This window comes from Malania oleifera, chromosome 8 (assembly GCF_029873635.1).
Source record: "Malania oleifera isolate guangnan ecotype guangnan chromosome 8, ASM2987363v1, whole genome shotgun sequence".
Classification (NCBI taxonomy): domain Eukaryota; kingdom Viridiplantae; phylum Streptophyta; class Magnoliopsida; order Santalales; family Ximeniaceae; genus Malania; species Malania oleifera.
In genome coordinates, this window is record NC_080424.1 from 3,005,883 (window position 1) to 3,032,725 (window position 26,843).

A 26,843-nucleotide genomic window follows, 5' to 3' on the forward strand; every position below is an offset into this window, starting at 1 on the left:
AAAATGGCTAGTTTGCCAAATAAAATATCTTTTCTTCCCCCCAACGGCTAGTTAACGGCTCCTAAGGCTCTTGGGCTATAAATACAAGTTATTAGACTTGTATTAACATGGTTTTGAAGGTCTTTGATCATTGTTAGTAAAAAACATCATTTTATACAAAACCTAGCACATTACATATTAGTTCTTCATTACATGTGCTCATTCTCTCTTACTCACTTATTATGTTTGATTCAATTCTTGAGAGAATAGTGTGAGGTTTGAGTTGTAAATCATATTTTCTCATTGTAAGGAGCATTCTCTGTAATCTTCCATCTTCTTGTGAAAGGTTCTTTATGAACCAAGTTGTAAGGTTCTCGAATCGGTAAAGACTCTTTGTGAGCGGTAGGAATTTGTTCCCGAGTTGTAAGGCTTCTCTGCCGGTGATGGAGATCGTATAGTGGAATCCTTGAGTTGGTCTCAAGACGTGGATGTAGGCTTGGTGCCGAACCACGTAAAAATACCGGTGTTGATTTTCTCTTCCTATACTCTTTATTATTTGTCTTGTGTATGATTTAAATTTAATATGATGTGATATAATTACTTGCATCTTGTCAAGTGTTTTATTTTGTAGAAATATTTTGTAATTCCACAAAAGAGTCCATTCACCCCCCCCCTCTGGACTATATACTCCCGGGCTAGGACGTCCAACAGTTCTACATCACTTAATACATACTAATGTTAACAAATATATATTTAAGCATGCATAAAAATCACTATTAATGCATAGCAAAGGAGCTAGATTCCTTATGCACACTCCGATCAACCTCTATTTCCAATAGTATCCTAAATATACACAAGGTCATAGTGAACCCCACACCAAATAAACAATTCGAGAACTCAAAGTGTGTTAGATGAGCATCACGTAAATACCTCCCTTCCCTTCACCTAACATCTTCTAATCCTATAAGATGATTGTTGTAGTGCCTTGGAGGCCACTTTCTAAAGGAAGGGGAGCAAACTCCAAATCGCCTCCACCAAGTGGCGAACTCAAAATCAAATTAGGGATGATAGTATATAGGATGAGAAATGGTGTAACGACCTGCTTAATAAATTGATTTTTTTTTTTTTTTCATAATAGCAAATAACATACTCTGATACCATAGTATTAACCTAAGCATCCAGAAGCAGAGATCATACAAACATAACCATAAACCATTTTATACAATACAAAACTAATACCACACAATACCAGAGTACTACATGTATCCCAAAATATACACATATATCTCTTCCCTAAAAATACCCTCAACTAGCTAGGGTATACAAAAACGCTCCCAAAAATGATACTCACTTCGCTGATAGGGCACTACAGACGCCCCTCTACCTGCGAGCCTGGTCTGCTCGCCTACCTGGATCACCTAAAAAATGTTTCAACACTAGGATGAGCCAACACTCAGTAAGAAGAAATATGTTATTACTAGTGTGTGGCAAATGAGCTACTACATATCATGAAATCTGTTTCATATAAACATGAATAACAGAGTACAAAAGTGCAATGCAAGTAATAAAGTACACCACCCCTTTTCCCTATTGCTTAACATATCAATATTATTGTTATAATTCAAAATACTTCTAGTGTACATAAGTAGGATCCCTGTTTCTGTAAATCTGTACGTATGTAATAGTAGCTGAAACTATTCCCTGTGGCTATCTGTGTCATGACATGCCCCTCATGACAAGGTTGTGCGGCTCGTAGACTGAATTTACCCTAGCTGGCCAACCAGGAATAAATCACTTAACTCCGTCAGTCGACCTACCCACCTCAACCCATATCTAGATGGGGAGCCTAACCTATTCAAGGGCCTAGGTGGTCGACCGTACCGCGTATTATCTGAATAGCCGGTTGCACTCATAAAGTAACATAATATCTGTAGTAACGATACCGTGCTCCGTAGCTGCAAGTCCAACAGGGTCTGATATCGTATAATATATTTCTATATACATGTCTATCTAATTTACCATGATTCTAAAGTACTGAAATAACCATAATGCTGCATAACGTACTGAAATCTTAATAATCATAACATGGGACTGCATATTCATAATACTAGACTTCGTATAATCATGGTACTGAGATTCGTATAATCATGATACTAAAATCCGTAAAATCATGGTACTGAAATTCACATAATCATAGTACTTAAATCCGTAAAATTATGGTACTGAAATTCATAAAAATCATGAAACTAGAATTCATAAAACATATCCCCGTACTACATACATATTCACATGCCACACCATACTTTAGTACATAATTTTCATAAATAAATACACTGTATAATATTTAGAAATTTCATAGCATAGCATATTTCCCTTACATTAACTTTGAAAAGCCTCTATGCAACACTAGCCTAACTCCCGCAGGGCCTCCTACACAACATCCTGAAACCAACATATGTCAGAACATAATATCAGTATTTTTTTGCCTACATCATTTCCTATAACTGCCAGGAAGTCAAAAACTGGATAAAAGTCCTTACCCTTAATTTGGGACGAAATCCAACTTCGTTTTCCTGACGATCCGCTCCGGTAGTCTTGCAGAGAACTCTGCTAGAAGCGTCGTGGTAGCTTCGGATCATCGATCCGGTGACTGGTGGGGCCGAAAACGAAGAGAGAAGGGAGAGAGAGTCATTGGAGAGAGAGAGAGAGAGAGAGAGAGAGAAAGAGAGGAGAGGAGAAAGAGAGGTGCAGTGAAAATAAGAAATATCTCGATTTTTAGCTATTTATAGGGCCAGATTCATCGACGAGCCACGTCACTTCGTCAACGAATTCTTAGTAATTTCGTCGACGAAGCCCTGTATTCATCGATGAAATTCAGAGAAGCCTGAACCGTCTCTTGGTATTTTCTTGTTGACGAAACCCTGTGTTCGTCGACGAAATTCTAAAGACCTTCATCGACAAAACCTTGTGTTCATCGACGAAGCCTAGCAAATTTTTGAAATTATGATTATTTAATACTATCTCCAAAATGCAATGTCATCGACGAATGCGGAGCGTTCGTCGACGAAGTCTACGGCCTCCTTCTGTTTTTGTATCTATTTTCCCTCCCTCTTATTATTAAAATGCTATTATTCTTTGGGTCACTACAAATGGGTCATATATATGGTCCAATGGAGTCTCCACTAACCTATTTTTAATTTAGGTGAGGTTATAACACCTATTTAAAATATATTGTCTACTCATTTGTCCCTAAACTATAACTAGGTCCAGAAAAATTAGTAGTCAATTTTTTGCACTACCAAGTCTGATTCAAGAGTACATTTATGTAAAGGGAAGGTACAAGCACGCCTTCACACTCTCAGTGAACGATACCTAATTACCCGAAGTTTTCCTTTAAATTTAACCAATTAAGACTCAAATTCTTTCCATTTTATTCAACTCATTTTATTTTCAAGTGAAAGTGAAAAATGAAGCAAAAGAAATAGATGGACAAAGAGATAAAGCATACATGCACAATTCAACTAGCCAGAAACACATGTAACTTCAAGGATGATAACAAATTAACATAATATGTTAACTAGCAATCAAAAGACATACATGGGGAACAATAAGCCTCAAGTAAACAACTATACACATACAAGTACCACAAAGTATGCAAACAACATGGTAGATCAAGGATATGTATACAATTATAAAAAGGCACACAAGAGAAGCAAAAAGACATGCACAAAACATGGGGACAAATATGTAATACAAACAAAGTACACAAAACAAAATGAGTAACAAAAAAAATAAGATCAAATTAAATGTGTGCACATAACTTAGAAAGTCCAATAGAATTACCATCAAACGAACTCAAAGTGATTTTACTAAACAATCCACTCCTTAAGAGATGATTGAGGACTACATAACCCTATTTTATTGAATTCCTTATTATAAGGGTGCACATACACACACACACACTATAATGACCCAAAAATTATACCATTTTTTTTTCTTCTTACCTATTTACTCTGATACCCCTGAATTATCTGCTATATCCTCTCAGGCTCCAAGTGAGCATTGAGGAAACGCTGCTCATATTACATACCTAAGCAGTGGAAAACATAAAAACATACATCCATATTTACAATACCAAAATCCAATTTTCCCCAACACATAAATTACATAAATACACATCATCGCAGTATCATATACCCAAAACTCCTGGTTACTACTCAAAAATACAACCTCCTATTAAAACTTACCCTATAGATAGGGTAGTGTACTTGCCCTCTCTATGTGCGAGTCTGATCTGCTTGCCTAACTGGATCACTTGAAAAATATTAAATCACTAGGATAAGACAACGTTCAGTAAGAGAAAATATGCTATTACTAGTGTGTGGCAACAAAACTTACAAACATATTATACTAACAAATAACTGAAACTAAATTTAGTTGGCATAACATCTCATATAGTTTAAAATACAACTAACATCTCTGAGTACTATTTATTCATAATTTTAATACTATAGAATATTTGCTGTTGTTTTGTAAATCCATATAGATAAAAGTAACTGTGATAATACCTTGGAAAACTGTACATCATGATTTAACCTTTACCCGTTATTAGCCTGGACCTGTCACAAACTCTGTGGCACAGTAGTTGGTAAACTACACTCCACCAATCCTCAGCCTGGCCCTGACACAAACTCCGTGGCATTATAGCTGGAAAACTGATCTAAAATAGCAACGGTACCGTGCTCTGCTGATAACTGATCTAATTCATCGGGGTCTAATACTGTATATATGTATTATCTTGTTGTTTCATCATGATTTCAAAATAACCATAACACCATAAACTAATCTGAAAATACTGTAATAATTAAACTAAGCTGAACTGTACTATCTATAATAATTGGCATGTAATATTTGAACTGTATAAACTGTAATAGCATAGTGTTATGGCTTTAAAGTTCTGAAAATCACGGTAATCTGATAATACTATAAATCATGATAGTCTGAAAACTATATAATAATAATTTCTACTAATATACTATAAAACATGATATTTGAAAGTTGTATAAATTTTGTATAGATTTGTTACAAGTTCATGCCACACAACTAATTAAATAAATTCTCATACTATAAAATCTATATTTTCTAACATACTAATAATTGTGTACTGACTAATAATCTGATAAAACATAAAATTTACTGACAACCACACTAAAATTCCTAGCATAGCATATTTCCATTACCTAACTAGCTGGGAGGCTCGCCTCCAACTTTATTTTCATGCTCACGGCGCACTATCCTCAAAATCCTAAAATAACACATTTATACAAATTTCTCAGTAAATCACTAAATTCCCCAGAAGATCATCTCACTTATATTTCCTGAACCTGCCTATTCACATTTCTTAAACTTTAATATACCTAACTCCTGGAAAAATATCTGCTGGGGTCCCCAACCCATGCCTATAGGGTCCCAAAAAAACCCTAATTTTATTTCACAAAACACTAGTATATACCCTCACAACACAAAATCCGAGCTCAGATAAAACTGGTAATACTAGAAATACTTAAAAATGCACTTACCCTGATTTTGGGATGGTTCCCAAACTTCCCAAATCGAATTTCTACTCCGGTTAGGTTGTACAGAATCTCCCTAAGATCACCGTGATAGCTTCTGATCGTCGAACCAGGGAGAGACGGAGCCAAAAATCTAGAGAGAAGGAAAGAGGAGCTGAGCTAGAGAGAGAAGGAAACTAGAAAAAATCATCTTTCTCCAATGAAATGTCGTTTTCAGCTATTTATAGTCCTCTTGCCACGTGGCCTCGTCGACGAGCCACGTCACCTTGTCGATGAGTCCAAGAAGGGAGTTCGTCGATGAACACCTAACCCTCGTCGAAGAGTTTTAGGCCCCGAAAACAACCCCTTAGTAAACTCTCATCGACGAGACACGCACCCACATTGACGATCCCTTGAAGACTGTTCATCGACGAGGCCCTGCTAAGTCCCCTTTAAACTTTCCTTCTTCCTCTCATTTCTTTATTATTTAAATCCCATAATTATCCGAGTTACTACATTCTCCCCTCCTTATAAAATTTCGTCTTCAAAATTTGCTATATGTATTGAACACCATCCATTGAGAGAAATAGGCTACTTATTTTATTAATTACTCTCACTTATGGTGGAGGAATACCGTGATTACATAAGCTGTTTTGGAAGATTACAATTATACCCATAAAAGAAAAATTCTCCCAAAACCAAAACACTACCTATCCTATAATATAAAATACAACTATACATTTATCATTCTGTACTGAATAAACAAAATTGTCTTTATCTGAACAATACTAACTAATATTGTACCCCCACTAAATAGCTGTGGGTATTTCTGTATGATCTCCTCCTCAAGCTCCCATGAAGCTTCCTTTATGGCATGATTCCTTCACAAGACTTTTACTAACTGAATTTTCTTGGTGCGCAATTCTTGTTCCTTCCTAACTAAGATCTACACTGATGCTTCCTCATATGCCAATGAATTTCTAAGCTAATCTCTAAGCTCTATCTCTACATAACTAATCACGTGGGATGAGTTTGGGATGTATTTCCTTAGCATGGAAACATGAAATACGTCGTGTATTCTAGATAGAGCTAGTGGTAAAGCTAGTCAGTAGGCAACTGGCCCCACTCTTTTAATTATCTCAAATGGGCCAATGTACCTAGGGCTCAACTTACCCTTCATCTAAAATCTCATAACTCCTCTCAGTGGAGCTACCTTCAAAAATACCTGATCTTCCACATCAAACTCTATCTCCAAGCAACAAGTATCTGCGTAGCTTTTTTGCCAACTTTGAGCTGCACAAATTCTATCTTTAATAAGCCGGACTTTATCATACGCCTGCTACACCAACTCTGGTCCCAATACTCGTCTTTCTCCCACTTAATCCCATTATAATGGAGAACGGCACCTCCTACCATATAAAGCCTCATACGATGTCATACTAATGCTGGCCTGATAGCTGTTATTGTATGCAAACTTGGCCAACGGAAAATACTGAGTCCAACTACCCCGAAATCCAGCATACATGCACGTAGCATATCCTCAAGTATTTCTATTTCCTCTCTGTCTACCCATCTATCTAAGGATGAAAAGCGGTGCTGAATGCTAACTGTGACCCCACAGCCTTCTAAAAGCTCCTCCAAAACGGTGAAGTAAATCGGGAGTCTCGGTTTGAGACTATAGATACAGGCACACCATGTGAGCGCACTATCTCCTGAATGTATAACATTGTCAGTATGTCCATAGAATAGTTGACTTTGATATGGATAAAGTGAGCAGTCTTCGTTAATCGATCTACAACCACCCAAATAGCGTTTTGTCCCTGTCGCGCTAGTGGTAGTTCTATTACAAAATCCATAAAGACGTGATCCCATTTCCACTCAGGGATATAGAGTGACTGCAACTGCCCCGCGGGTCTTTGGTATTCAGCCTTTATCTGCTGGCACGTCAAGCACTACTTTACGAATTCAGCAATCTCCTTCTTCATGCCGCTCCACCTGAAGAATTCCCGTAAATCCCGATATATTTTAGTACTACCTGGATGCACAGTGTATAGGGATCTATGAGCCTCCTCCAAGATAACTCTACTGATCTGAGCATCTACAGGAACACATAATCTGGTATGAAATCGCAAGACTCCTTCATCTAATACACTGAACTCTTCCTCCTACCCATCTTGCACTTTCTCTATCAATTCTGCTAGTTCTGGATCAATTCTTCGGGTAGCTTTAATCCTTTCTTGCAATATAGGTTGTAACACCAGGTTAGCAATAAATGTTTGGTGATCATCCTCTGCTATCTCTACTCCAAGTCTCTCCAGATCCATCTAGATAGGGCGTTGAATCGCAACTGCTAACACCGTTGCTCCTGCTGTTTTCTTGCTCAGTGCATCAGCCACCACATTTGCTTTCGTTGGGTGGTAGCTAATAGTACAATCATAATCCTTGATAAGCTCCAACTATCTTCTTTGCCGCATATTCAAATTTTTCTAGGTGAATAAATACTTTAAGCTTTTATGATCCATGAAAATCTCGCATTTCCCACCATAAAGATAGTGTCTCCGGATCTTAAGAGCATACACCACTGCAGCTAGCTCTAAATCATGCACAAGATAGTTCTTCTCATATTCTTTAAGTTGCCTAAATGCATAAGCAATAACTCTCCCATGCTGCATCAACACGCACCTGAGCCCCTTCTGAGATGCATCACTATAAATAACAAACTCATCCTCTCCTAATGGAATAGCCAACACTGAGGCAGTAACCAGTCGTTGTTTCAATTCCTGAAAGCTCTGCTCACATTTATTAGACCATTCAAACCCCGCATTCTTTCTCGTGAGTCGTGTCAAGGAACCTAACAGTCTGGAAAACCCATCTACAAAGCGTCGGTAGTAGCCTGCCAAACCTAGAAAACTCCTGACGACCTGGACATTTCCTGGCCACACCCGACTCACCACTGCCTCTATCTTACTCAAGTCAACTGATATACCGTCCCTAGAAATCACATGCCCAAGAAAAGTAACCTGCCTCGACCATAATTCACATTTCTTGAATTTCACGTACAGATTTTTTTTCCCTTAATACCTACAACACCAACCTCAAATGATGTTCATTATCCTCAAAACTCTTCGAATAGACCAGTATATCATCTATAAAAATCACAAGGAATTGGTCCAGATATTGATGGAACACTCGATTCATTAGGTCCATAAACGCTGCTGGTGCATTTGTCAGACCAAAGGCCATAACGAGAAACTCGTAATGCCCATAACGAGTCCTGAAAACCATCTTCGAAACATCTTCCGCTTTAACTCTCACCTGGTGATAACCTGACCAGAGATCAATCTTGGAGTAGACTAGAGTCCCCTGGAGCTGATCAAATAGATCATCAATTCTGGGAAGAGGATATTTATTCTTTATCGTCACTTTGTTTATTTCTCTATAATCAATGCACATCCTCTTGGTCCCATCTTTCTGCTCCACAAATAAAATCGATGGCCCCCAAGGCGACACGCTAGGCCTGATAAAACCTTTTTCTAACAGCTTCTACAATTGGTCTTTTAACTCTTTTAATTCTTCTAGAGCCATTTTGTAAGGCTCTTTAAATATTGGTGTCGTCCCTAGAAGCATATCAATTGCAAATTTTATCTCTCGATTAGGTGGTAAGTCAGGTAATTCCTCCGGAAAAACATCTAGAAATTCTCTAACCATTGAAATATCAATAAGCTTTAATTCTCCCTCTAGCCTCTCATTTACATAAGCTATGAATCCCTAACAATCACCCTAAAGCAGCCTCCTCACCTGTAAAGCCGACACTAGGTGCGCACACGCGATCCAACAAATCTATATTCTTACTCACCTGGGGATCTGAAAATTACTTCTTTCTAATGGCAATCTACGCTAGAGTGATTAGTTGCCAACCAATCCATACCCAATATTACATCAAACCCTTTCATATCTAATATCACGAGATCAGCCGGTAGCACTTTCCTTGAATGGCCACTGGAAAATCCCTAAGTACCTTCCTACTCCTCACAGTAGATCCAGTCGGCGTGGCTACAGACAACTCAACATCTAACAACTGTGCTTCCATCCCAACTACTTTAATATACCCCGACGATACAAAGGAATGGGCAGCACCTGTGTCAAATAAAATAACAATTTTATATGAAAAAGCAATAAAGATACATGTAACAACGTCTCCCGCAGCCTCAGCGTCTCGTGGCGTCAAAGCATACACCCTCGTTGGTGTTGTATTCCTATACTGGTCCCCACGGGGTGCCTAATAACCACCCCCGAAGTGGTCTATAAGCTAGTGTATGGATCGGCTGTCCCCGACATAATCGTGCCATATGACCAGGTCTCCCATAACAATAACAAACATTTTCTCCCTTTTTACATTCAACTGGATGTCTCTGACCACATTCAGGACAAGTAGAAAAGGTCTGCCCACTCTGAAAACCATCATGCCTCATCATCCGTCCCCGACCTCCTCCATACTAGTCCCCTCTCCATAGGCCCTGCCTGGAACCTGCCTGGAAACCCTAAGGCGTGGGCCTTTGACTCTGAGTTTATGGTGCCTCTCTACATGCCACTCTCGATTACTGCAGCTCCATCCACAACCTCCACAAATTTCTGAGCTCAAAAACCAATAACCTACTCAAAAAAAATCTACCGCAGGCCTTCCTCAAACTTCCTTACCTTCTTTGCCTCGTCCGGTGCCAAATGTGGGGCAAATCGAGACAATTCTATGAAACGGGCTACATATTGTTGTATTGTCAACTATTCCTGAGTCAGGTGTAGACATTCTGCTACCTTTGCCCTCCTAACGGTGGCGGGGAAGTACCGGTTGAAAAACAACTCCCGAAAATGGCTCCACATCACCGCTATCGGATCAAGCCTCTATTCCTCAATCAACCTCGCTAATCTCCACCAACTTTTGCCTCCCTGATCAGCTTAAATGTTGCAAACAATACATTTTGCTTGTCAGTACACGGGAGGACCGTCATTATATCCTCAACATTATGAATCTAGTTCTCAACCGCTAGTAGGTTTGCTCCTCTAAAAAATGATGGAGGTATCATCCGCGTAAACTGCTCGATCATGCAGCTACGCTCCCCTGAGCTTTTGGCCATCCCAACCATCACCTGCTGGGTGACGCTACGCAGTACCGCATTAGAATCTCTACCCCCCATATTGGAGGGTCCTGCTCCATCACCCCCAACATTCGTACCACTGCTTCCTGGGTCCATCCTGAAAATACAATGAACATAAATTAAGGACCCTATCTCCCATACAAATCTAATTTATTTCATCTAACTAAGATCTCATCTTCACAATTAACTACCCTCTCTGATTTTAATTCAAAATTCAATTCTTGCAACCTAGACACATGACCCGACAATAGTTTACTATGGCTTTCCTGAAATCGTCACCCCAGGAAAGACATAGAAACTACTGCAAAAATCCTGTACCCAGACCACACAACAATACCTCAAATCCTTTTCCTATATTCTGGTATTGTTTCCACTGCATTCTAGAGTTTACAGATTTGATACCAAACTGTAACAACCCAAAAATTATACCATTTTTTTTTCTTCTTATCTATTTACTCTGATACCCTTGAATTATCTACTATATCCTCCTAGGCTCCAAGTGAGCCCTAAGGAAACCCTGCTCATATTACATACCTAAGTAGTGGAAAACACAAAAACATACATCCATATTTACAATACTAGAATCTAGTTTTCCCCAACACATAAATTACATAAATACACATCATCCCAGTATCATATACCCAAAACTCCTGGTTACTACTTGAAAATACAACCTCCTATTAAAACTTACCCTACGAATAGGATAGTGTACTCACCCTCTCTATCTACGAGCCTAATCCGCTCGCCTAACTAGATCACTTGAAAAATTATTAAATCATTGGGATAAAACAACATTTAGTAAGAGGAAATATGCTATTACTAATGTGTGGAAACTGAGCTTACAAACATATTATACTAACAAATAACTGAAACTAAATTTAGCTGGAAAAACATCTCATATAGTTTAAAATAAACTAACATCTATGAGTACTATTTATTCATAATTCTAGTACTATAGAATAGCTGCTGCTGTTTTGTAAATCTATATACATAAAAGTAATTATAATAATACCCTGGAAAACTGTACATCATGATTTAACCTTTACCACTCTTCAAACCGGCCCTAACACAAATTCAGTGGAATGGTAGCTGGTAAACTGCACTCCACTAATTCTCAGCCCGGCCCTAACACAAACTCCTTGGCATGGTAGCTAAAAAACTAATCTAAAATAGCAACAGTACAGTGCTCTGCTAATAACTGATCTAATTCATCAGGGTCTAATATTGTATATATGTATTATCTTGTTGTTTCATCATGATTTCAAAATAACCATAACACCGTAAACTGATCAGAAAATACTATAATAACTGAACTGTACTATTTATAATAATTGGCCTGTAATATCTGAACTGTATAAACTGTAATATCATAGTGTTATGGTTTTAAAGTTCTAGAAATCATGGTAATCTGATAATACTGTAAATCATGATAGTCTGAAAACTGTATAATGATAATTTTTGCTAATATACTGTAAAACATGATACCTGAAAGATGTATAAATTATGTACAGATCTGTTACGAGCTCATGCCACACAACTAATTAAATATATTCCCATGCTATAAAATCTGTATTTTCTAATATACTAATAATTGTGTACTGACTAATAATCTGATAAAACATAAAATTTACTGACAACCCTACTAAAATTCCTAGCATGACATATTTCCCTTACTTAACTGGCTGGGAGGCTTGCCTCCAACACTATTTTCACACTCATGGCGCACTATCCTCAAAATCCTAAACTAACATATTTATACAAATTTTTCAATAAATCACTGAATTCCCCAAAAGATCATCTCACTCATATTTCCTGAACCTGCCTATTCACAATTTCTTAAATTTTAATATACCTGACTCCTGGAAAAATATCTCCTGGGGTCCTGAACCCATGCTTGCAGGGTCCCAAAAATACCCTAATTTTATTCCACAAAACACCAGCATGTACTCTCACAATACAAAATCCAAGCTCATGTAAAATTGGTAATACTGGAAATACCTAAAAATCCACTTGCCCTAATTTTGGGATAGTTCCCAAACTTACCAAATCAAATTTATGCTCTAACTAGGTTGTAGAGAATCTCCCCAGGATCATTGTGGTGGCTTCTGATCATCAAACTGGGGAGAGACCGAGCCGAAAATCTAGATAAAATGAGAGAGGAACCGAGCTGGAGAGAGAAGGAAATAGGAAAAAATCATTTTTCTCCGTTGAAATGTCGTTTTTAGCTATTTATAGTCCTCTTGCCACGTGGCCTCATCGACAAGCCACGTCACCTCGTCAACGAGTCCAAGAAAAGAGTTTGTCGATGAACACCTAACCCTTGTCAATAAGTTTCAGGCCCCGAAAACAACCCCTCGGTAAACTCTCGTCGATGAGACACACGTCCACGTCGACGAGCCCAAGAAGACTGTTCATCGAGGAGGCCCTGCTACGTCCCCTTTAAACTTTCCTTCTTCCTCTCATTTCTTTATTATTTAATTCCCATAATTATTCGAGTTACTACACACAAGCATACAAACACACACATTTATAAAAGTAGTCATATAGTCAACCATGAGGTAAAATCATGCTATGAAAAGACACCCAAAAGTCAAAATATGCTAAAAATGAGTAAAAATAGGCAAGAAAGGTTTTCTAATTTTTTTCCTAAATTTTTTTTCTACTTTTTGATTTTTTTTAATTAATTTTAAAAAAAATTCAAAAATTTTTTTATTTTATTACGATTTTTAGTTTTATGATTTTTTTGCATTTTTTGAATTTTAAAACTCCTAAAAAAATTGAATTTTTAAGTATTTTTTCCATTTTCTTTTCATTGAATTTTATGGATTTTATTGGAATGTTAATACATTATTTGGAAATAAATAAAAGGAAAAAGTTAGGCAATCAAACCAATGAAACCGGTTAACCAAGGTTGACCCAAGTTGACCCAGGTTAACCCAGCCAGTAGGTGATGGGCAAGAAGGAGCTATGCGTCAACACGTGCTATCAAGTGACATAAGCATAACATCAACTAATGGCCACCTCAGCAACCACATGGCATTACCTAATTGGCTGCTTATCAATCACCCAGATCATGGCACATGACAACGATCTAGCCTTTGAAGTGAAACTCAAACTCGGTGGTGGAGATCCTACCACATATAACCTTAGACTAGCAACACGTGACTCTAAATTGGATGGCCAATTTTTTTTTTATTATTCTTTTTAAAAACCTTTTATCATCCCCTTTTTTTACATAACTTGTTTTCGTTTTCAATTCTTCCCCCCTTCCTTCATTTTTTCAATTTAGAAACAAAGCAAAGAATCCTACGGTTCTCCACGTTCTCTTGCTCGCTACCATGGTTGTGTACCTTCACCCTTTCTCCTTCAATCATACTACCGCCAGGCTTCTCTCCAGCCAGCCACCAGAACTGTCGCACACGATTGTTATTGAAATCACCTCCATGCTACCCTCAACTACCTCGTGATTTCCCACCAAATCCACTACGCAAGGTTAAAAGATCATGCTTTGATTTCTCATTTGCAAGTAAGTACTCTCTCAATTCTCTCCATCTTTTCTTTTGCTTTCTTTTCCTTTTTCTCCTCTTTTCTTTCATTTTCTCTCCAAACAAACATATGCAGATTCTCTTTCTTTTCTTTGGTTCAGCTTTTCCTTTTCGATTCAAATTTTCTCTCCAGCCAAACTAACTCCTTCTATCTTCTCATTTTTTTTCTTCTTTCTTTTTCATCTCTCCTTTTCCTTCCAACTATTCAAACACAATCTCTCTAAACCTCCCATATTTTATCTCTTTTATTTTCTTTTTTGTCCAACCAAACACTCAAACTTGACTAAGATTTTTGGGTTCGACAAGGTTTGAGTTAGGATTTGACTAGGTTCAGGTTGATTTTGACCAAGTTCAAGTCTTAGGATTGATTGTGTTTGGTTCTAGCTTTGATCGAGTTCGGGTTGAGTTTGACTAGGTTTGGGTCGTGGGTTTGACCAGTTCGAGTGTGGTTTGACTGGTTTGGATATAAAGTTAACTAGGTTCATGTTAGAGGTTTGACCGGGTTTGGGTATAAGGTTGGCTGAGTTTAGCTCGAATTCAACCAAGTCTAGCTATAAGGTTCACTCGGTTCAGGTTAGAGGTTTGATCAAAAGTGGATTTGGGTTTGGTTTGAATTTAGAATGGCTTTTGGGCCAACCTAGAGTGAAATTTGGCTCAATTTTGGGTTGTATAAATTCAAGTATAGGTAGGCTTGAATTTAAAGATGGACATGGTTTCAAGTTGACCCCAAAATAGGATTGAATGGGGAATTCTCAAGTTACTCGATATTAAGAGTTAGGGTTAAAACCAAGTATTGATTAGGTTTAGCAACTTCTTGCCCCCCTCCCTTACTATAACATGCTTACTTTTGAATCACTCTTTTTAGCCACCCAATCATGAAGAAAAGGATATAAAATCTAGTTCATACAAAGATTTTGAGTCCTACAAGGTATATCAAAAATTTTAAATTCATTGACTCTCACTCATACCAAAGCACATTCAAGGTTTCAAACTAAGCAACCTTTATGTATCAACCATGTACAAACTTTATTTTACCCATCCATAGGGTTTGTTCACAAACTTAAAGCTTTTTTGTCTCAATGCACAATTCTAGGCATACACAACCTATGAATCAAACATATTTCAAATTTAAATTCATTTCTAATTAAATTGAAAAATGAGTTCAAACTCATAACAAACACAATGAGTTCAAACTTACATCAATAGCAAGGTTGATCAGTTAGTACCTAGAAAATGAACGCAGTGCAAGTGATCCTCCCGATGTTGAGTTGATATAACATGTCCTAGAGCAAATCAAAGTAGCTCACCTCCCACTACTGAGTCCTTCATACTTGTTCAACAAATGTATTTATCTTCAATTTCTCTTCTCTTTGATTTCCACTAGGAATCTACAAGGTTCTTTGCAAAAGCAATCTCTTTCTCTCTCACCACCATCTAAACTCTATAGACCCTTTGCAAATGCAACCTCTCTCTCTCTACTCTCCTTGCTGCTCGAATGACCCTCCTTCTTCTCTCATTGAGCCTCTCGATCTGTTTTCTTTCTTTTTGTTTCTTCCCCTAGGTACACCCACTGATTCTTTATTTATAATTTAGGCCCTCAAGTGGTTGCCCCTCTATGCAAGCGATTGGAAGGAGAATCTCTTAAATTCCTCTTTTTTTTATATTTTATCTCAGAAATATTGAGAAGCTAACATGTGTCCTATTGTTTGGAGTGAATATGTGATCATTCAAATTGCATATAAGTTGGTTTTGGGTGGAAGCAATCAACTCCCATAAAGAATATTATGTGTTGGGTTGATGGTTTGTTTGGGTGAGTTGGGTTTGGCAAAACTGGCCCACTAGGTGAGGTCTAAGCATTATGGGAGGAGGAGTCCATATGGACCTTGAATAGGAGAGTAGCCCGATTGGGAACTCAAACTCAGAGAAGAAAAAGAGACTTGAGAGAACTGATAGAAGATAATAAGAGATCCGAGAGAACTGGGAGAAGAGAAGAAGAGATCCGAGAGAATAAGGGGAAGAACTGAGAGAAGAACTAAGAGAGAACTGAGAGAAAAGCGAGAGATCCGACAAAACTAAGAGAATATAATAAGTGGTCCAAGAAAACTAAGAGAATAGAATAAGAGATCAGAAAGAACTAAGAGAAGAGAAGAAAAGATCTGAAAGAATTGAGAGAAGAATTGAGAGAGAACTGAAGAATAGAGAAAACTGGAAGGGAGAATAGAGAGAACTAAAAGAAGAGAGAGAGAGATAGATAGACATGCAAAGAGAATGGAAGAAGAAAGAAAGTGAATGGAAGAAATAAGGAGCAAAAAAATATAAAAAAAATAAAAAGTTTTTATACCTAGGGGTTTAGTAGGACACATGTAACCACACGAGTAGTGACATGTGGCATCACCGTGTTTGAGTATTTTAGGGGGCGACGTGGACCAATCCTCGTCGTTCGATCTCTGTTTTTTCTAGACGGCCAGATTGTTGCCATGTCAATGATCTTGATCAAACTTTCAAAGCCAATCAACCAGTGACATGTGGCAGGTGACGTCACCCTACTACAGTATATTCAAAAAAAAAAAACAAAAGAAAGAAAATGAGAGTGAATCAGATGCTAACACATGACATGTGATGTCATACTAACATCACCCTACTACAATAAATTCAAAAAAAATAGGCTACCACATGTCCCCACTATGGGTGGACACGTGGCCCACTAAATCCAACCTCAGCCCCCAAACCCGGTCCAGACTAGTATAATCAGTTTGGTTTTTCTGAACCATTTTTTAAAAATTATTTATTTTTTATTTTATTTGCAAATTAGTTTTAATTGGATTTTTAATTTTAAAAATATAAAAAATGGAGAAAATATATTTTTGAGTTGTTTTGAGCTAAAATAAATGAGAAAATGTTTTCAAAAATTCCAAAAAATTCTAGAAAAATTTTTTAAAAACTCAAAAAAAGTATAAATTTTTGAATAATTTGGAGGTATTTCTAAAGACTCTTTGTCCAAAATTGAATGATTTTTTCTGAATGTTGCAGCGGTGTGTCCCTGTGATTTTAAAAAGAGCAAAAGGGTATTTGATACCTTACCTATATTAGCTCTAAGGGGGGTTTATCTAACAAGACCCCCTCATTTGAAGGTCTTATTAGACATTCCTAAGTCACAATTTAATTTCCATTCTTCTCCTTTTATCCTTATTTTTTTATTATTTTAAAGGAGTTAATTAAAGACCATTGAATTCAATTTAGGGACAATTCATAACTGATTAGGTATCATTCCTTAAACGGGTGTGTAAAGAGTGTTGATACCTTCCCCTTGTATAACTTAACTTCCGATCCCAACTTTAGTAAAAACAAACCGAGACTACTAGTTTCTTGGCCTAAGATCGATTAGTCAAGTGACCAATCAAATGAGTAGTAATTAGGTGTTCTAACTGCGCCTAGGTAACTAATAGGTTAGTGGCGACTCCAAATCAAATTTCCATGATATATATTATTCCCTCGCCAGTCCTAGGGCACAATCATCCGCCTGTTAGGGGCGCATCGCGATAGGGTTTGACAAGGTTTGAGTTAATATTTGACTAGGCTTAGGTTGATTTTGACCAAGTTCAAGTCCTAGGATTGATTGGGTTTGGTTCTAGGTTTGACCAGGTTCGAGTTGAATTTGACTAGGTTTGGGTTGTGGGTTTGACCGGTTCGAGTGTGCTTTGACCAATTCTGATATAAAGTTAACTAGGTTCAGGTTAGAGGTTTGACCAAGTTTAGGTATAAGGTTGATTGAGTTTTGCTCAAATTTGACCAAGTCTGGCTATAAGGTTGAACGGGTTCAGGTTGGAGGTTTGATCAAAAGTAGATTTGGGTTTTGTTTGAATTTAAAATGGCTTTTGGGCCCACCCGGAATGAGATTTGGTCAAGTTTGGGTTGGATAAATTCAAGTATAAGCAAGCTTGAATTTAAAGATGGACATGGTTTCAAGTTTACCCCAAAATAGGATTGAATGGGGAATTGTCAAGTTACCCAATATTAAGAGCTAGGGTTAGAACTAGTACTGATTGGGTTTAGCAGCTTCTTATCCCATGTTGACCTTTTGAGTCTGATTCCTATTTTGATGCTGACAAAACACTTGGAACTAATGTGTGTGCCTAGTACTTGAACAGGTCATTAATTCAGAACACACACATGAAAGAGGTTTGATGGAGGCTAGAAAAAACTTAAAGCACATACCCTTGGCGTACTCCATGCTGATTGAAGAGCAAAAAAAGGAGACATTTGTTTTATGTTGTAATAGCATTTAGTTTTATATTTTGGTCTGTAATATTGAATGGCATACATGATATGAATGGAATGCTCAAGACCATAGATTGACAACGTGTTGTTAGTTGATGGTTTAAAACATAACCTACTGAGTATAAGTCAATTGTGTGATAAAGGTTATAGAGTGTCCTTTGAAAATGACAATTGTATTGTTGAAAATAAATCTGATAACAAAATTCTTTTTACTACTAATTGTCACGAAAATTTTTTCACCACTTGTTTTGATAACTTAGCTTCACAACATGTAACATGTTTTTCAACTATAAATGAAGCAAGTTAGTTGTGGCATAGACGTCTAGGGCATACCAGCATGGATCTTATGTCAAAACTTGTGAAAAAGGACTTAGTTAAAGGCTTACCAAAAATACCTTTTGTGAAAAAAAAAAATCTTTGATGCATATCAAATAGGTAAGCAAACGAGGTTGAGTTTTAAGAAAAAGAAAATCATATCCACTACTAGACCACTTGAAATGCTGCACTTAGACTTATTTGGTCCTAATCAAACTCAAAGTCTAAGAGGAAAATTATATGCATTTGTAATTGTAGATGACTATTTCAAGTTCACATGGATACTATTTCTTACACATAAAGATGAATCATGTGAACAATTTACTAGACTTTGTAGAAAAATTCAAAATGAAAAAGGCTACAAAATAACACACATTGGAAGTGATAAGGGAACTGAATTCAAAAATGATGGCATAGAGAACTACTGTGACTTTGAGGGTATATCTTCAAATTTCTTTACACCTAGGACCCCACAGCAAAATGGTGTTGTTGAAAGAAAGAATAGGTTTTTGCAAGAAATGGGTAGAACAATACTTAATGAACACAAATTACCCAAATATTTCTGAGCCGAAGCAGTGAGCACTGCTTGTTATGTAATGAATAGAGTATTAATCAGACCATCTCTTAATAAAACTCCCTATGAATTATGAAATGGTCATAGACCAAACATCTTTTATTTTCATGTCTTTAGCTGTAAATGCTTTGTATATAGAGACAATGAGCACCTAGGAAAGTTTGACTCAAAATCTGATGAAAGAATTTTTCTAAGTTATTCACTTAACAGTAGGGCTTACAGGGTATTTAATAAATGAACATTAACTATTATTGAATCTATCCATGTTGTCTTTGATGAGTCTAATCCATTTTCTAAAAGAAATGATGACGATGATATTGAAATTAGAACAGGATTAGAGAAGCTCTCCATTGAAAATAATGTAAATAAAATTTCAAAAATTAATGATAAATCAATTGAAGATAATAAAGTTGAAGATGATGTTAAGGAACTACTTAGAAACTGGAAATTTATTAGGAACTATCCCTTTGATCAAATCATAGGTAAACACTCACATGGTGTTGCCAGATTTTTTTGGGATAATTCAAAAGGTCATAGATCGACCTTAGGTCCCTATACATCACTTTGATAAATCCCCTTAATCTTACAGATTATAATTATGCGAACAAGGGAAAAACATACTTAAAAACAGGACCCATTTCTTAAGCTTGAAAGGACTTCAGGCGACCGAACCTTGTGCATTGAAAACACTTCGGTCGAACGAATGGGTGAAGAGTCAAAATAGCTTACTTGACTCGTGCGACCAAACCCAAAATGAACACACTGTTCACGGTCGACCAAACCATGAATGCTGACTTTTTAACCTTTCTCGGGCGCCCAAACTCAGAGTTCATATATACCCCGGGTGATCGAAGTATGACATTTGGCAGACCAAACTGATAACTGGGCGACCAAACCTTGAGTGTTTGAAAAATCGCCTTAGCCCAGCCACCCGAACTTGCACTAGGAACCCGAAGTCAAAAAATAAACTTTTCTGATTGTGTCTGTTCGAGCGATCGAAACTCTCAGGTTGCCACATTTTTACCGAGGGTAATTAAGGGTATTAGGGTTAAATTCTTAATTAAACTTTTCTAAAATTCCTAATGTGTCCCTAACGGTCATATTTTGTCCCGTTTCTATAAATACCCCCTCATTACTCAATTTTAAAACCAATGCTTAGATTTTAATTTCTCCCAAAAAGTCTTTGTGCTAAAATTTTTAACTCTTTTATACTCCTTTTGAAAATCATTTTAAAAGAGCTTTTGATTTCTCTTTCACTTTCTTACTTACAAATCCTTTGTTCTTGAAAGATTGTTGAAAGAAGTTTTATTTTGGGCATATTTCCTAGCATTCACTCTCATACACACTTCATCTTTGAAAATCATTGTGAGAGTAATTCTTTAAAGTATTTCCCATATTATTTTCCTTGATAAATATTTTTTTGGGAAAACTCATTTCAGCTTGTGAGTCTTTACATTATCATTGCAAGATTCAAAGGCTTGCACTGAGTTTTTTTCATAAATATTTTTGTAAGCACATTCCCAAATATCTCGTACACTTAAATTTGCAAAATATTTTAGGAGATATTATTTGGATTTTAGATCTTTGAAAATACCTATTGAATATCTTGTATGTAGATCAAAGATCATCATTATTATTTTCTCTCACATTTTTACTTAAAAATATCTTTGAGAGAAAATCACACATACTCACTTGAGCCTATATTCATATCATACTTGAGTGCATTAATTGATTGTGCATAGTGGTACATATCTGCTTGCATTAGAAGCAATCTGGTTGTACAAAATATTTCATTTGAATATTTGTTGTATTTCCCCACATATGATTGAAAAAGGGAGACTAGCCATGTGAATAGTCCCAGACTGGTTCAGACTCGATTAAGAGAATTAAGTGCACCATCCTGCAAAGTGTTGTATTAGGTATCGCACCACCCGCAAGTGAGCAATCATAGTGGAATCCTCTTGCTTGTGAGCTTGAGGCGGGGACGTAGGCAGTATTGGCCGAACCCCGATAACATATCGTGTGTCTACTTTTAATTTCCAGCACTTTATATTCCTACACATGTATGTTATATTCGATATATTATGAATGTTGCACGTGATTTAATTTCCCCATATTAATTTTATCTACGCAATTTGCATATGCTTAGAAAGACCCTAGGTTGTGTATTACTGTTGCTGGTTTAGTTGAACCTATGAGATAATTTTTTAAATACCAAATTCACCCCACCCCCCCTTCTAGGGAATACGCCAATTCCAACACCCCCTTTCTTACTATAACGTACTTACCTCTGAATCACTCTATTTAGCCACCCAATCATGAAGAAAAGGATATACAAGCTAGTTCATGCAAAGATTTTGAGCCCTACAAGATATATCAAAAAATTTGAATTCATTGACTCTCACTCATACGAAAGTACATTCAAGGTTTCAGACTAAACAGCCTTTATGTATCAACCATGCATGTACAAACTTTATTTTGCCCATCCATAGGGTTTGTTCATGAACTCAAAGCTCTTTCGTCTCAATCCACAATTTTAGGCATACACAACCTACGAATCAAACACATTTCAAATTTAAATTCATTTCTAATTAAATTGAAAAATGTGTTCAAACTCACAACAAACATAAAGAGTTCAAACTTACATCAATCACAAGGTTTAGTAAGTTTGTGGAGCTAGCATGATCCTTCCAATCATGAGTTGATATAACCTCTCTCTCTCTCTCTCAGAACTCTGTAAACCCTTTACAAATGCAGCCTCTCTCTCTACTCTTCTTGCTGCTCGAATGACCCTCCTTCTCTCATTGAGCCTCTCTATTTTCTTTCTTTTTTTTCCCCCTTGCTACACCCACTAATTCTCTATTTATAAGTTGGGCCCTCAAGTGGTTGCTCCTCTACACAAGAGATTGGAGAGATAATCTCTCAAATTTTTATTTTCTTTTATATTTTATCTTAGAAATATTGAGAAGCTAACATGTGTCGTATTGTTTGGAGAGAATATGTGAGCATTTAGCTTGCATATGAGTTGGTTTTGGAGGAAATAATCAGTTCCCATAAAGGAGACAATGTGTTGGGTTGATGGCTTGTTTGGGTGAGCAATGTTTGGCAGAACTAGCCAACTAGGTGAGGTCTAAGCATTATAGGGGGAGGGAGGGTGGAAGGAGCCCATATGGACCTTGAATAAGAGAGTAGCTCAACTGGGACTTCAAACCATGATCCAAGCTAATGGGTTTCCAAGCTATCTGCCTATGCAAATCCATTTAAAATAGAGCCCAAAGGGGCTCTTAGGCTAAACCTAAGTCTATACAAGTTTTCTAGTCAAGATTAAACTTGTGTTGGGCCCTAACTTGAATTTGAGCTCAAGCTGACTATCAAATGTCACCTGCTAGTTCTGATATGCATCTTGGTGTGTGTAGGTGGATACAACCACAAATGACTCAACTTGAGGACTTGAAAATGAAGATTGAAAGACATTTTATTTTTTGTATTTAGATGAATTTTGTATCTATTTTTGCAAATCAATGTGAATGAATGATGTAAAAACAATAGAATGTGTACTAGTGGATGAATATGTATTTTGCTCCGCTATGGTGGGAGGATGAGAAAATTGATAGGCAAAGACCTTAAAAATAATGGAATGTGGACTAGTGGATGAATATGTATTTTGCTCCACTATGATGAGAGGATGAGTATATTGAAATACAAATATTAAGAGTTTTGAAGGTAGGAAAAGACCTTAGATGGCAACCCCATTTTAAAATAATTAATAAATATTCCTTCCCAAATGACCAATTAAAGAGGGACACTTCTTATTGACCTTTTAGGAATTCAATTTGCTGATTTGAAAAAAAAAATTAAAAAAAAAAACACTTGATTGAAAGTTGTTTTAAAAATTCAATTTTGATGATGTTTTATTTGAATCTTTAAGATTAAAAAAATAACGCAAATGCATTGTTTTACTATATAATGCCCAGACAAAATGATGTGTCCACAATAATACTCACCATATATGTACTTGACAATAATCTTTGTGACTGCGTGGGAGCATCGGCGAGAATACATCGTACCAGGAGTGCGGAGGATGGTCTGATGTGTCTGGATGATCCATACTTTACCTAGTATAGGTCCATCCCACGCGACTTCGTCGACAAGACTGTTGTTGCATATTTGAGCCTTATAAGAGAACTTTAACCCACACTTCCTTTTGTTATGTGTACATTACAATCTACATGGGTTAACCATTTTTTTTTCGTATCATGTAGGCTGATATACTAGATGAGGCAGATCAAATCTCGCCAGATCCCGCTATCCACCTATTGATGAGTGCTGCATTGGACCTCTTCCATAAGGACGGCCGACGGATCCCAGCTACTCGACCTGATGTACCTACACGAGGAGGTCGACTAGTTCCACTATGAGGTGGACGACTTGCCTCCTTTAGTCGTCTAGTGAGTCTCATCTCCTCGTCACCGGTTGTACAGGCGAAGTACGTGTTCAGTCCATTAGCACCGTATGCGCCTTCTAGTGCAACTGATATTGCAGGATCATCTAGTAGACAGGCTAACGCCCCATTTGACTCTGCTGCCACCCCATCGATGTCATTTTTATTGGACGACATTTTCAATGGGGAGGAGGTCGATGCACTCGCTATGCCGCCTCGTTCTCGTCCAGAGATATCATATCAGTTCTCTCCACGTACTCTTAGCATGGATAATGATTACACAGTACCTCTTGGCGGAGATGATCCACATACAGGACGACCACAGGACAGGACACCTGATGCAGATGACCAGCAAGAAGAGGGCAGACACAAACGGTAGCCACCACAACCCCTAAGATGACCTCGCTATGGCACCAAATAGTATAGCATTATTTTCATTTCATTTGTATAGCATTGATTATTTTCATTTCATTTGTATAGTATCGTTGTATTATTTATGTATAATTGGGAATGTTCATTCATTTTCCCCAACATGTATATGTAAATAAAAGTTATGCAATTATCATCATTGTCCTTAAATAAAAATTTGCGCTTCATTTTTTGAAAATCCAAATTATGCTGGTGTTGGATACTAATTCTATAAATACTCTTTGAATGCATGTTGGAGTAAATTTTTTTATGCATGACCCTAATTAAAAACTCTATAAAAATGATTGTATATAATTGAGTTTGAAAATCTTGTCTTTTTTAAAAATAAATAAATAAATAAATTTTTAACAACTAGAAATAAACAAAGTACATAAATAAGCAAGAAGTTAATAAAAAGTTTTCTTGTTCATACAAGTGTTTTACAATCTACTGAAGGAGCGACTCAAGCAAAGAGTAGTTTATATACTTTTACTAATAACTAAGAAACATTTGGGTTCCTTTTTTACAAATACTATCTAAATAAACGTAGTAAATTTTTATATTTTTTTTGCAAAACCATTGCTCGAACGATATTCATTTGGAACTATGGAAATATAATATAAATGAATCGTGTGTTGCGCGTATTATTAAATATTTTTTCTTATTTTAATGATGATGTCAACAATGATCGTGGCAATGAGTAGATTTTCATAAATTTTGAACAAATGGTCAATTTATGTCATATAATCAAATAAATAAATTCTATTGAAGGGCATTTTAAATTAAGTAAATTTAAGGACTCCCAAAAAAATAATAAGTCAGCTCTTTATTTTTTTTATTGGGTATAAAAATATGCATTTTAAATTTAAAATATATATATATACACCCGTAGTAAATCTTGCAGCACCAAACTACAACATTTGTTTAAATCTCGTAGGACGAAGCTGCAAGATTTGATTGATTAGGGCTTTTACGTTTTTGAAGCATGGTAAATCTCGCAGCACCAAACTGTGAGATTACGTAAGCATTAGATTGAAAATTTTTTTCTCAAACAGAGTATTATTTAATATTTTATTTTAAATTAATAATAAAACAGGAAAAAACTCTTTATACCCAACTCCATTTTTTTTTTCAAATTTTGTGCTCTAGCCCCATTTTCAAAACAAAAGGCATGGGGTGAAATCCCATTTAATTTTTTTAAAATAAAAATCCCAACCCCATTTTTTAAATGATCTAGGCCCATTTTTTAAGACTCGCTAATATTTTAAAATAGGGCCTGAGGCTCATTTTTTTAAGGCCAACATTTTAAAGCCCAATGCCCAGGCCCAAGTTTTTATCCCTTAATTTTTTTTTTTTTTAGAAAAATACTGGGCCTCAGACCCATTTTTGAAAATAAACCGGCTCAAATTCTTAAAAAACCCAGCCCAACTTTTTAAGCCCCCACAAGGCGCCCACGCAGTCTGAAATCCAAACCCCAACTCAGTGGGTGACTCACTCCGAGTCAACCCAAACCCACTGAATTTGGTGAGTTAACTCACCAAAAACAGACCACAACTCAAACCAAAAATACAAAACATGATCAAATTCAACTGAACAAAACGAAAAATAAAATCTGGTGAGGGGAATATATAAACCTATCTTTGCTGAAGCCCTTAATCCCCCAACCAGTTTTTGAACCTGCAAAATAGAAAATGAAACAAAATCAATAAACTAATTAGAACAGAACAAATCAAAGCAGAGAAAAGAAAAGATAGAACAAAAGAAGGGGAGAGAAGAGGGGACAAAATGCAGAGGAGCGGTAAAGAGATCTTCAGAAACGCAGAAAGAGAGAGGCAAAAAGGATAGAGAGAGATGTTCGGAGAACCAGAGAGAACAAGGGGAGAAATGAGAGAACAGAAAGGAAATCAGAGAAGGAGAGAAAAAAAAAAAAAGAAGAGGGAAATAGAGAGAGCTTCGCAGCGAAGGATTAAGGAGAGAGAGAAAAGAAATCAAGAAAATTTATTTTGGCTCAAAATAGTCCAAAAATATTTCTTTATTTTTTGTTTTTCTGACCTTCAAAATTATTTTCCTGATTTTCCTCAATTTATCCTGATTTTTCTGAATGTTTTCCTTTTTTATAATTTTTAAATATTTTTCTCAAATAAAAATTTTATAAACAAATAATAAAAAATGCAAGTTCGGGAAGTGGGGCACGCGGCAGCAATTTTTTATTCTTTTCTTTTATTTTTGCCTAAGAGCGACGTCACCACGTGTCAATCACTAGTTGGCTCAATCAAAATGACAAGATCGTCGATGTGACATGATCTGAAATGTCCAAAGAAACACATCAGACAGTTCGGAAGTGGCTACGTTACCCATTTAGTACTTTGATCAGATTACGCTATGACATGGGACCACTAACTCCTTCAAATAAAAGTGAAAATTTGGAGGCCTTATTAGACTCATGATAAATTTATTTATTTATTCATTTATTTCAAAAGGAGTTAAATTAATGTTATTAAATTTAATTTTGGGATAATTTATAAGTAATTAGGTATCGTTCGTTAAACGGGTGTGTAGGGGGTAATACATTCGTCTCGCATAACCGTACTCCTAATC

At 36.6% G+C, this 26,843-nt stretch overlaps 1 long non-coding RNA gene across 1 annotated transcript; it reads right to left on the reverse strand.

Moving 5' to 3' along the window:
* Positions 1-1,174: 1,174 nt before the first annotated feature.
* Positions 1,175-25,922, reverse strand: LOC131161300 (uncharacterized). Its single transcript, XR_009138396.1, has 4 exons — positions 25,880-25,922; positions 2,520-2,629; positions 2,358-2,421; positions 1,175-1,397 (listed from the first exon to the last, which is right to left on the reverse strand). It is a non-coding gene; the product is annotated as an uncharacterized LOC131161300 (long non-coding RNA).
* Positions 25,923-26,843: the final 921 nt, after the last annotated feature.